Genomic DNA, 12,642 nt, shown 5'->3' on the forward strand with positions numbered 1-12,642 from the left:
TCAAAACTGGAGGGGGAACTGAGCAAAGTCGTACTATCACCTGTAGGGTGCTCAAGGCTCTCACCAACGATAGGCGCAACCTTGCACCCCTTGCCACAATGAATTTCGTGGGCTTGTTCTGATGTTACTGTCAAACAAGTGAGATAAGTCACAACAACTACTTTGTCGAAGGATCTCAGGCAAGCTGCAGACTTCCTGGAAAGGCCCTTGCACGTTGTAGTGTTTTTCTTTTAATGGCCGGGCATATAATATAATAGCTACTACCCTTGCGCCATTGCAAGGGCCCGAAGTGGTGACCATTTCATTATGGAAGAACTTATCAGGGGGCCACCGTTGCCTCATATGAAGGGATGAACAGTTACAACCAGGCCTTCTCCGGGATTCAAGCACGGCCCCATCGCTACGGCAGTCAGGGTCACTAACCATCATAACGACTGGATAGTTTGGTGAAGAATGTATAGTTATATGTTTTAATGAAAGCGCCTTTTAACGAAATGAAGTTTTGAAAGCTTCGGGGATTAATACAGAAAGCTGACAAGCAAGTGTATTTGAAACAAATTGAAATTTATATTACTACTAATAATGATAATAAACATGTTTTAAAGTTCAAATAATTCAGTTAATAATAAGTTTAATAATAAGTTTCAGTTATCTCTCGACGGCAACCCTTTGACTGTGGTAAAGCAAATGAAATATCTTGGGGTTTTTTCGTGACTGTAAATTTTCTTGGAAGCAACACTTAATTTATGTATCAGAGAAATGTGATAAATTACAGCGTGGATTAAGTCGTATTGCAAGCAACACATACGGTATTAATTACAACGTTCATTCGCTCATCTATAAACAAGGAATTGCACCCTTCATTATGTATGACTCTAAGGTCTGGGGTATATTGCTCAAAAAGAAGATAAATTACAGATATTTACGACGCGTTCAAAGGCGGATACTTCTGCGGGTCATATGTGGATATCGTACCGTTAGCTATGAGTCTGTTTATGCAATTTCTGGCTTTCCTCCAATTGGCATTGCAATTCTTCATTCTATTGCTTATAAGGAAAATATTTCTGCTTCTGCTGTCTCTCAGTATGATTGTATTTTACCTCCATCTGATCTCCCTCATCCTTCAGAAAGAAATGCTGTTAATTTTATTCAGTTTAGCAATAAAATTATGGATGATTCGCCTGTAACTTACTGATGGCAGCAAAATTGATGGCAAGGTTGGTCTCGCATTTGTTATCTTCAAAAACGGTCTTGAATTTGAGCACTTTCAATTTAGAATTAGAGATGAATGTACCGTTTTTATAGCTGAACGTTTGTGCTTAAACTTCGCCATCAAATGGATCTCTGAACAAAATAGTGCCGTTTCAGACTATCTCATCTGTACTGATTTCCTTTCATCCTTGGAAATCTTAAAATGTATTTCTTCTTCTAATAATATCATTATCGAGATTCAAAAAGAACTGAAAAACCTAAAAGATAAAAATATTTCGGTTGCATTTTCATTTGTTCGTGGTCATACAGGTGTTGTTGGGAACGAACGAGCCGATTTGTTTGCTAAGACTGCGACTAAGCGGAAAATTTACACTTTTGTCAATATCCCTAATTTCTTTTATAAGAAGGTCATGTATGAAAGTATTGTGGAGTCGTGGAACCATGAATTCATTAATTCTAGTAAAGGGAGCTTAACTAAGAAATTTTTACCTTCTATCAAAATGAGACTGTCTTGTCATCACTTCTTCACAAACTATAAATTAACCCAATTTCTTACTGGCCATGGAAATTTCAAAAGCTATTTGAACAGATTTAAGTTAAGCCCCGAGTCTGTTTGTGAATGTAGCCTCGGTGGTGAGGAGAATGTTGAACATGGGATTCTTCTATGTCCTAAATATGAAAGCGAAAGAAAAGTATTGAAACCGGAACGTAAAAAAGTTAATATTAATTGGCCTCCAAAACTTTACCAATTTATTTCCGAGAGAAGTGCTTTTAACACTTTTTGTCAATTCATTGTAAAACTTTGTAATCATCCTTGATTTTATTTCAGTTTTTAGTCCAAAGGGATTTGAATCCCGAAGGACTATTAGTTTCGTTTTGGCATTTTGCGTCGGACGGATAAATGTCGGTTCACTTTTCAAACTGTTGCCATAAAATGTTAGAGTCCTGCATTATATTTGAAGAAATTAAATAATGAAAATCTGCGTAAATGTATGTATATTTCTCACATTGTCATAAAATAACGGTACATAGAGTCATCGAATTTTGAATAACGTAATCCTCCAACGAATATGAGCATGTGGAAGACCAAATTTGAAATTTGAAATTTGTTTTATGATCGATTTCCTATTTTTTAAAACTTTGACGAATTTTTGATTAACAAACTCAAGGATTTCAAAGCGAGCAATGGCAACGTTGTGCAGAAAAAACATTTTTATCTCCAGCGCGTGAGTCTCTGTATCGGAAATTCTAAAGATATGCTCGTTTTAAAACTATTTTGCGATATTGCTGTTGCACTGGATCTTATGGTTTAAGTGCGAGGAACATGATATTTAATAAAGAAAGGTAACACACAAAATGTTAAAAAACGCCCCTTTGGACGTAATTTAAAATCTGAAACATTTCAGATTTTTTTTTCTTTTGTTTATTTTATATTGTGTTTCAGACTTACTTCTGTAAGCCTCATGTGATACTATGTGGTACATGGGGAATTTATTGTGTTTCTTTAATAATAATAATAATAAAACAAAAGTTCAAATAATGATGCGAACTATCACTCAGATATCGAGAAGCCTTAAAATACAAAATAGACGAACGCCGTGCTGAATAGCAGTCACGATCTCCGCATGTTAATGGCATAGGGATGATAATATTATTTTTTCTTTTTTCAAGTCCAAAGGGACTTTGTCTCCGAAGGACTGTTGTTTTCGTTTTGCGATTTTGCGTTGACTCACTATAAATGTCCGTTTCACTTTTCAAACTGTTGCCACCAAATGTTATAGTCCTGCATTATATTTGAAGAAAATAAATAATGAAAAATCTGCATAAATGTATGTATATTTCTCGCATTGTGATAAACCAACGGTACATACAGCCGTTGAATTTTGAATTTTGAATGCCGTAATCCTCCTAAGAATATGGGGATGTGGAAGACCAATTTGAAATTAGGAATTTGTTTTATTGTTGATTTCATATTTCGTAAACCTTTAATGAATTTTTGATTAACAAACTCAAGCATTTCAAAGCAAGCAATGGCAACACTCTACGGGAAAAAAAAAGAAAAGAAAAAAAAATTGCTTTATCTCCATCGCGGAACTAACTGTGTATCTGAAATTCCAAAGATAGGCTCATTTTAAAATTATTTTGCGACGTTGCTATTGAACTGAATTTTATGGTTTAAGCGCAAAGAACATGATATTTAATAAATAAAAGTAACACACAAAACGTTAAAAAACGCCCCTTTAGATGTAATTTAAAATCTGAAAACTTTCATTTTTTTATTTGTTTATTTATTTAGATTTATTTTTATAAAATTTTGTCTTCTAAAGAAACCTGAAACTTTATTTTATGTCATTGCTTACCTAAATATGTTGAGTGAACCTATTTAAATTTAACTTCAAGAAAAAAATGAATCATTAAATCGCTGATTTTACTTAAAATTATGTTATTTTTCTTTTTAAAATGTTTTCTCATTCAAAATTTCTTAATCTGTATGTTATAAGTTTAATTGAATATTAGTCCTGCTGAGAAGAACAGAAAATTTTACGCACGACTATAGGCAATCATGTACCTGAAATATATAGTCTTTTAAGGTATTTTAAGACTTTTTTCCCTCAAAAATATACTAATGAGGCAAATAGTTAAATTTTTACTTCAATATAATAATAACAATATACAGTTTCTCTAAACATAATTTCTTTAACTATGCAATGACTTTTAGTAACAGATTAGTGAGATTTTGCTAATTAAATATATACGTTTTTAGTTGTCAAAAACAGACTTCTGTCCTTAACGGCACAAATGTGCTAAGTTTAAATTCTATAAAGTTTAGAAGACTAAGAAAACCTTGAACACTAATATAATATTACTTCTCTGGGTAATATAAGAAACAATTGTTTAATATATCTGGCCATTTATATTCAATAACATATTGTTATAAACTTATATATGTATTTATAAATTTCTCCTATTCAGACCTCAGCATCTCATCTGAAGCTTCTAGAAGTTACGCATTGTGGTTCAAATCCTTTAAATTCAGTTTAAAAGATTAATATATGCTGCATTTAATTTGTAATTTCCTTTAAAAATTAATTTTTGGAAAAGGGTCTTAAGAGATTATTTTATCTCCTATGCAATTTCAGTCCAGAAAAGAAAATAAAAAAGGATAGATTAGGAATTGTTTTGTTTTCTAATATTCTTAGCAGAGTGCAACACATAAATTTGTAGAAAACGTACCGTTTGGCTTATAGCCAACCTTAACGCAAATGCGAACAGCGGAATTAAAAACGCATTAGAAGATATTGGAAAGACAATTATATGCAAATTCATCATGTTAACGTCATAAAAATGAATAGCATAGGACGATGAAAATCGCGCATTGCTCGCAACATCCTGGATTTAATGCCGCATTGCATAGGGGAAGCCACATGAAAAAATAAGTAAAAAAACTGCAAGCATATAAGTACACCATCCACAGGGAAAGAGTACAATGAAAATCCTTAATATTAAATACCTGCTCTCATAATAACATGCAAATTTCGCTATTCTGTAGATGGCGCAAAAAACAATAGGCCTCTATTTGAAATCGTTGATCAAATTTGCTCCATCCGGTGTTGAACTACTCGGTGCTTTCGCGTTTCATTGTATTTCCTTGACTCCCGCTATACTAGTAGAATATTCCCTATTATATTTTATTACATTTTGTCAAATTTATGGCTTTAAAAGCACTTGAAGTGGTGCTTACGTGGTATATGTAGCAGAGCGGAAGAGGACTTTTAAGTTAACATTATCAAGGGCTTCAAGAAAATGGCTGCCATTTGGAAGACGTTTTTCCTTTTTGATTTAATGGCTTAATACACAAATTATATTTAAAATATTGAGCCATTATGAGATTATGCTTGGATTTAAGTGACTTTATTATCCCCTTTTAGCTTAAGCATAATGTGTATTTATACTTAAGAACTTACAGAATGCAAATGCATTAAAAAAGAAACTATTTAAATGCGTTTATGTTTTGTCTAAATATTCTAGACATACAGAGTTTAAACATTTTAGTGGGAGTAAGAATTTCTTGTAGATAAAACTAAGATATTATATAATGGTCTGCTTATTAAGCAAAATGCAGTTTTGGCTTATAATTACTTAAGTGTGCAACTGAAAAAAAAAATCTACTTTTTGAACTTAAATTTGCATATAGAATTCAAATATATTGTTGTTTCTGTTAGCTTATTGTATCTTTGCTAGTTTATTTGAGCATATGAATTTGATTCACGACTTTAAATATTCATTCATATCATTATTTATATATAAGTGGACAAAAAGGCAACCTTTGTTTGGTGCAAATCTCTAATTAACTCTGCCACTTCCGAAGGCGAATAGAATTAGGTCCCTCTTCTTCAGAAGCCAAAAAGTTAGGCAACAGTATTATTGTCCTTGAAGAGTAAGACCTGCGTAGCACCACTTTTGAAATCAATATAAATTTATTCAGAAACTACTCTAGTTGAGGTTGGCTTTTCCGCCTAATTTTAAATTTCGTTAAATTTAGCATTTACGTGTTTTTCTTCTATTTGATATTATTTATTTGTCATGGTAAATATATATACAGAGCGATTCTAAATTGTTTTTACAAATTGAAAGGGCTGATAGTACTCCTCCAGATCAACAATAATTACCATAGAACATAGGGTCGCATTCCACTCTGAGAGGCAGAAAAGAGGAATATTAGAATTCCAACCGGAAGTTACAACAATGCTGGGAGAGCGAATGAACAAGAGTTACACAACCAGTTTAGTGAAAACTCACAAAGAGTGCACAAAACGGATAAAATTTAAAACTTGGCGTTCGAGTGTTAATTCGAGCTCAGACTTTGATGACTAACACTCAGATGCACATCTTTGGTTGGCAAGGTCTCAACTTCGCAAATGATTGCAACGAGTTAATTATCTAAATTATTAAGGGGAAATTATCTGTTAGGGGGAGAAACCTGCTACCTTTATATAAAGTATCAGGTATCAAGGCATCAAGTATCAAGGTAGCAATTCCCCCCCCCACCTTCACCATCTTCTATCCTGTACTCCTGGACTTACTGTGCTGCGCTCATTCTATTTAAAGAGCCCTTCTATGGGACACGAAATTCTGATAGCCGGAACACAGCATGGACTTTTCATGCTAATCTCGGCATACAGCTGAAGTTGGAGTTAGTTGATAATATTCAGCCCTTGATTAGACAATTAACTTGTTGCAATCGTTTGCGAGGTTGAGACCTTGTCAACCAAAGATGTGCGTTTGTGTGTTTGCCATCAAAGTCTGAGCTCGCATTAACACTCGAACGCCAAGTTTTCGGTTTTATCGTTTTATGCACTCTCTCTGAGGTTTTCACTAAACTGTGCCACTTTTGGTCTCGTTCATACGCTCTCCCATCACTGTTGTAAGTCTAGGTTGGAATTCTAATATTCCTCTTTTTTGACTCTCAGAGAGAAATGCAACCCTATGTTCTATGGTAATTATTACTCATCTGGATGAGTACTACTACTCTTCTTAATTTGCAAAAACAATTTAGAATCACCCTGTATATATCACGTGCTCCGCCATTAAAGCACTACAGGGAATGGGATGGATCCCTCGTAGCTACCTTTCTAAGGAAAATTGGCTCATATCTACGTTACACACTGGTAAAACTAAAAAATATACCAATGCAGTCAGTCCATTCGCGGGGCACGAAGCCTAACTGAACTACCAGTGTTCACCGCTTTTACCACTCGGCTACTGTTGGGCTTACAAAATATATTAAAACATGATCATTAGTTTTAATGGATAAAAGTGCCACTTTGATTAAAAAAATAAAAATTGAGATGATCGGTGTTTATTTATGGTACACTTAGTTGCGATGCATATTTATTCCTCACAAATAATGAAGGCTGAAATAAGGATAAAAATAGTGATAAGAAAGGAATAAAAGTGAGCTATACTTATCTACAAGCGATTAATTACAATGTAAGATTTTATGCAGTAAATGGTAGAAGGATATAAACGATTGAGGAAAATGGTATAGGAGAAAGAATTGTTTTAGTCAAGAAAATTATCATGGCATTGGAAAATGAAATAGAACTGTGAGTTCAATAATGTTATATAAAAGCAAAAAAATAATTAAATTCTCAGATATAGCATTACTTCTTTTCCTACTAGTTTTACAGTTTGAAAACCGGAAGGGGCGTATGCTATTTTTGAAGAGATGGCTTAAAGGATAAACGTAGCTCATTAAAAAGCACACCTAAAATACACTAATATTCTGTATTTCAAAGGAATTTCAATAATATTTTTTACGCAATATGCTTTGTGCACATATTTTACACTTACCATAAATCAGAAGATTCTAAATAATACGCTGAAAAAAACTAGAGGGAAATACACAAAGGCAAAAAATACGCAAGTAAATAAGGTAAATAAATCAAGATTTAAAACCACACTTTCAAACACATCAGGTGATTCTCTTTATTGTATATGATTTATCATAAACTTTTTTCAGATACTTAAAAGTTCTACAAAAACCTGAAATGATAGCTGAAAAAAAATTGCGAAGGAGAAATAAACATAATATAATAATAACAACATAATAAACATAATATAATAAAAAATAAATATCTAAGCAAAGTATTAATATTTGTGGTGAAATATGTAGAATATGAAACGAATTAAAGCAATAATTTAAACCAAAAGTAACAAATTATACATAGTTACGATAAAAGCTACGAACATATTCCGGGATAAATGTGGAAGATTAAATTACGCACTTAACTAATTAACACTTAGATTGCGCTCTTAACCTAATTATTTCTCGAAATTACTCCTTGTTAAAACATCCTGTTCTTTGGACGGCATAGCAATTTCGCATTTAACTAAAAGTCTAGAACTCTAACAGCACAGGTAAGAGATTAAAGTTTATTAGTATTACGACTTTGAGGTACAACTGAAAGCAAGCATAACTTATCCACCGATATTTATGAAATATCAATATTTAAATATTAAATAATTTGGATAGTGAAATTTTAACTTTAATAGTTTTTATTTAAATATACATAGCACATTAAATGATTTCAGAGGCTTAACAACCCGGATCAAATTATTCGATACCTCTAAAAGAGTAAGCTTTAATAAACAGAAGAGAACACTTAATAAGACACAAAATGGCATATAGGTCTTAGTGAGTGTTCAGGAACTCAGAAATAAAATTGCTACCCTAATGGGTAATTAAAGGATTTCTCCATAAATTACATATTCTGTCATTATTAAAGCTCCATTTATTTTGTATTCTAGTGAGGCGATGGACGGAACAGAAGTTTCAGGAAAGAGTTAACATAAAAATTACATGTTATTGAAAAAGATTCTCAGGAGGGATATATTAAGAATGCATAAATAAATTGTGGATATGTGCCAATAAAAATGTAAACTTACAAATAATAATAAGCAGTTGTGCCTCAGAATAAAGAGTAATATATCAATCATGAATATATTTCCAACTTGAATATGATCACAGTATTAGAAATCATTCATTCTGTCATTTATTTAACTTAACTCTGTAAGGTTTATCCTAAGTTTATAACAGTTAATGTTTTAAAGTTTCCTAAGTTTATAACAGTTAATGTTTAGTTTATGCCTATCGCTTCTTACTTTCCTATCGCTTATTTCAGCTTACAACTTGAACGTGCTTTTAGAACGGCCAGAACGTGATTTTAGAAGCGCGGTTAAGTACAAATGAAGGAAGAGTAAGTATTTAATGTTGAAGTTCTACTGACTTCGTTAGACAGCCAGAGATAATAAGCGGCGCGCGTTCGTATTTTAGGCTACTCTCTCTCTCCAAGCTATTTTTACGATCGGCCGTTCTTTAGCCCCTTGATAGCTTCGCCGTTAGTTAGCGCTAAGGGGCCAACTCTAGTAGAATATTGATAGCTTCGGCTACATCGTTTTAGTTAAAATTAGTTAAGTTTTATTTCTTAGCATTCCTGAATTCAAGGCCAAGTGGAGGCTTTGCTGTAAACTCCAAGAATGAGTACACTGTTAAATTTATTTTGAATAATAAACGGTATTTAATCTTCTTGAGTTCTGCTCTCTGTCTACTGAACTAAGGGATTATTCGTTTACCAGTTCTTAAGGTGCAGAGACATTAGGATTTTTTGGAAGCAGACAAGATGAAAAATGAGCAATCGCCTTCACTGGGAATCGAACCACGGACCTCTGGAATACTGGTCCAGCGTGCAGAACAACTACACGACGAAGGCAAGCTAGGAAGGCGGGAGAAATACCTTATATACTCCCTTTTTTAAAGGGCTACTGGGGTTTTTATGGGACCCAATCGCCAAATCCTGGGTGAGGAGAAATCATCATCCACCACCTTTTCAGTTCGGGTGCCACTGTGGAGACATTAGGATTTTTCGGAAGGAGGCAAAATGAAAAACGAGCAGTCGCCTTCGCCGAGAATCAAACCACGGACCTCTGGAAGAACGACCCAGTGTGCAGAACCACTACACCACAAAGGCACGCTAGGAAAGCGGAAGAAATACCTTATAAAGGTTCCTCATTTTTAGTTGTAACTCAAAAGTGGGAATCTTACAACTCCCACTGTTCATGTAATCAAATCTCTTTCAAATATATGACGATATAAAATTATTGCTTCGATTCTGATAGTGTTAGAAAAACTGAAGTCTGATATCTTTATTAATGTTGCATAAGAAGCGACTTATCTGTGGTTCTAAATATTGGTAATAGATATCCGACATCATGCCTCGTCCATGTATGTCATAGGTGAGCGTATCATTGAACTATATTTGTGTCATTCTGAACCGCGTTCATGCGCAGATCACAAGTGTCCAAGTAGATAGCACAAACCAACATTGATAATTGCTTTCCACTCCGGTGAATGGATTAATTATGTCAACTGACCTACTGCGCAGCAGAACTGACCTCTTGCGTTGGTATTCCTATATAATAATATATAAAGCAAGAAATATAACATTTGAACGAATTTAAATGGTTTTAAAACTTTAGAAAATTTAAAAATATTAAAAGTCTTGCAGTGACGACTATATAGGAAGAATTATAAACCTTTGATTACGTAAGTAACTTATAGTTATGATAATTAATTTATGAAAGCTTAAAATTAAAATCGTCAGAGGCGACATAAAAGGGATATTGACTTAAAAAAATCGACAGCCATTTGGATTTTTCGGTAAAGTAATCGAAAATTATCGAAATCGAAATTTTCGATAAAGTAATCGAAAATCCTTTAAGTAAAGATTCATGATGCCCCCCCCAAAAAAAATTCCGCAGATAAAGAAATAAAACACAACAAAAAAATGCCGTGAGACTAAATGAAAATAATTTCTTATTTATTTTGGGGGCGGGGTGTTGTTGGGAGAGACTATTTCTCCTTAGAAGAGCTAAATCTAAACAAAACAATGAAATCATACGATGTTCAATTCTAATCAGGTTGAACTAATTATTTAGAAGATAACCCAGTGTGCAGCAGTAGGGGGTTATCTGCCTATGGGTAGAGATGTCTTCGAGGAGAACGTTTTAAGGATACTGGTTTCGCGTTGAGAAACTAATTCCTTTAAAAGAAACTGGTTGTGTTTCTGGTATTGAAAGGAAGGGAAAATGTGAAGTCATTTAAAATATAATTATGAATTCAGAATTCAATTAAACTATGCTTTTCCGGAATTTCTCCCAGCACTACTTATAAAATCGGGTAGGAATTAATATTTAAAATTAGGCACAAAATGCAATTGATTTTAGATTGAAGCAAAAAGCAACAAAGTTATCATAAAATAATTACCAAAACTATATAACAACTAAAAAGTAATAAATAAATTTTCATAACTATTAACCTCAGCAGCTAAACTGATTTTTGGCCAAAATGTTTTCGTTTCTGAGCAAGAAGGAACCCATGAATGTATGCCTTCGAAATCAATGGAATTTTCTTCAAAATCTTCTCCAAACTAATGTTATTTCTTATAATTTTGAATTTTACATTGAAGTGTTTCTTTTGAAATTACAAATGTAAATGTTTACGAAGCTAAAAAACTAAACAGAAGTGTGACGTGTGTAACGTATACAATTAGCTAATACAGTATAATTCTCTTTTGAGTTTCCTGATAGGTTAGATCATTTTAGTTACTCCTATCAATATATTATGGTTAACTATTTAAACCTGCCTTCTACCATAATCTTAATGATTCATGCTCTGAACTTATTAATATTTAGGTATGCCTGTTTTCTTCAAACAAAATCATTCTCACATTTGGGAATTTCTTGTATTGCGTCTCACAACTGAAGATTTCATGCCTATAAAACGTATTTGTATGAAATATGGTTATCTTTTCAAGATGAAAACACTCAAAATTTTACCATAAACATAGGTATTTCTATGAAAGTTCCTTCCGTATGTCAAACGTAGTTAGCTTCCAAGTTAAATTATTCTGCAACCTTTTCAGACTTCGCAAACAATGATTATTTTTCTGGCTGTTAAACCATCTAGTAACTCTGACAAGCGAATAAACTTGAAAACCTTTCTTAGGAATTGTTGCATAAATCATTTTCTTTTGAAAGTGGATTGCTCTTTTTCTTGCTCGTACCTGTGCAAATCAAAATTTCTTAAATAATGATATTACAGAATGCTGGCTTGAATCCTAAAAATAATGGAAATATTTGGTTTTCCCAAAAGAATTTTCATTTTATTTGGCTTTTCATAGAAAAGTCCAAAATAGTGTGGCAAATATATTTTAAAAAATGTATGCTGGTGTCGTCAAAGATCCTCAGAATAAAACTCTGCAAACCTAGTTTCTGTTGTGATTCATAACTTTTGCTGTGATAATACAAGTTGGAGGAAGAATTTCTTTTTCGCTCCCTATAAAGAAAATAAACTATTTGTATTTTGAAATTTTTAACCAGTGGAAAAGGATAGAAAAGGATTTGTGCTCATCGAAATTTATAGAAATATTTCAGTGGGCAAAAGTAGAATTTAGTTTTTTCCTCCTACCATGTTTTGAGAAGTTTATGTATTTCTTAGGCATATTTTCTACTTTTTTCAAATACTTTTGATATTAATTTTAAAATGAAAATTCGGCAAAAAGTTACAGGAGAAACCATAAGGTTCGTAATCCGTAATATTTAGTTAACAGGACAAAAATAGGAAATACCGCCTGAATTTAGGCACATATGAGCTGAAATATTTCCTAAGTAATCCCATTTTGTAAATTTCCTTGAGAAATTGTGATTTTGTCATCTTCATTGTCTGATAAATTTAATTCGTCGGATAAATCACCAACTGCTTGTTTATGTTTTAATAACATTCTTAATAATGAACTATAAATCCAAATGCATTTAATCTTATATTTATTTGTTTCGATAAAAATCTTTTAAATTTTAGAAAATCTCTCT

The 12,642-nt window shown here is 32.8% G+C and overlaps 1 protein-coding gene and 1 long non-coding RNA gene across 3 annotated transcripts in view; one reads left to right on the forward strand and one right to left on the reverse strand.

Annotated features, from left to right (window-relative positions):
* The window catches only part of LOC118189141 (teneurin-m-like), an 866,809-nt gene that overhangs the window by 151,174 nt on the left and 702,993 nt on the right, over positions 1-12,642 (forward strand). The gene's annotated exons all lie outside the window — the stretch shown is intronic.
* Positions 1-12,642, reverse strand: part of LOC118182866 (uncharacterized) — a 409,247-nt gene that overhangs the window by 121,509 nt on the left and 275,096 nt on the right. The gene's annotated exons all lie outside the window — the stretch shown is intronic.

The sequence above is a fragment of the Stegodyphus dumicola genome, chromosome 4 (assembly GCF_044657685.1).
Source record: "Stegodyphus dumicola isolate Sdum_Otavi_A_Nest chromosome 4, ASM4465768v1".
Classification (NCBI taxonomy): Eukaryota; Metazoa; Arthropoda; class Arachnida; order Araneae; family Eresidae; genus Stegodyphus; species Stegodyphus dumicola.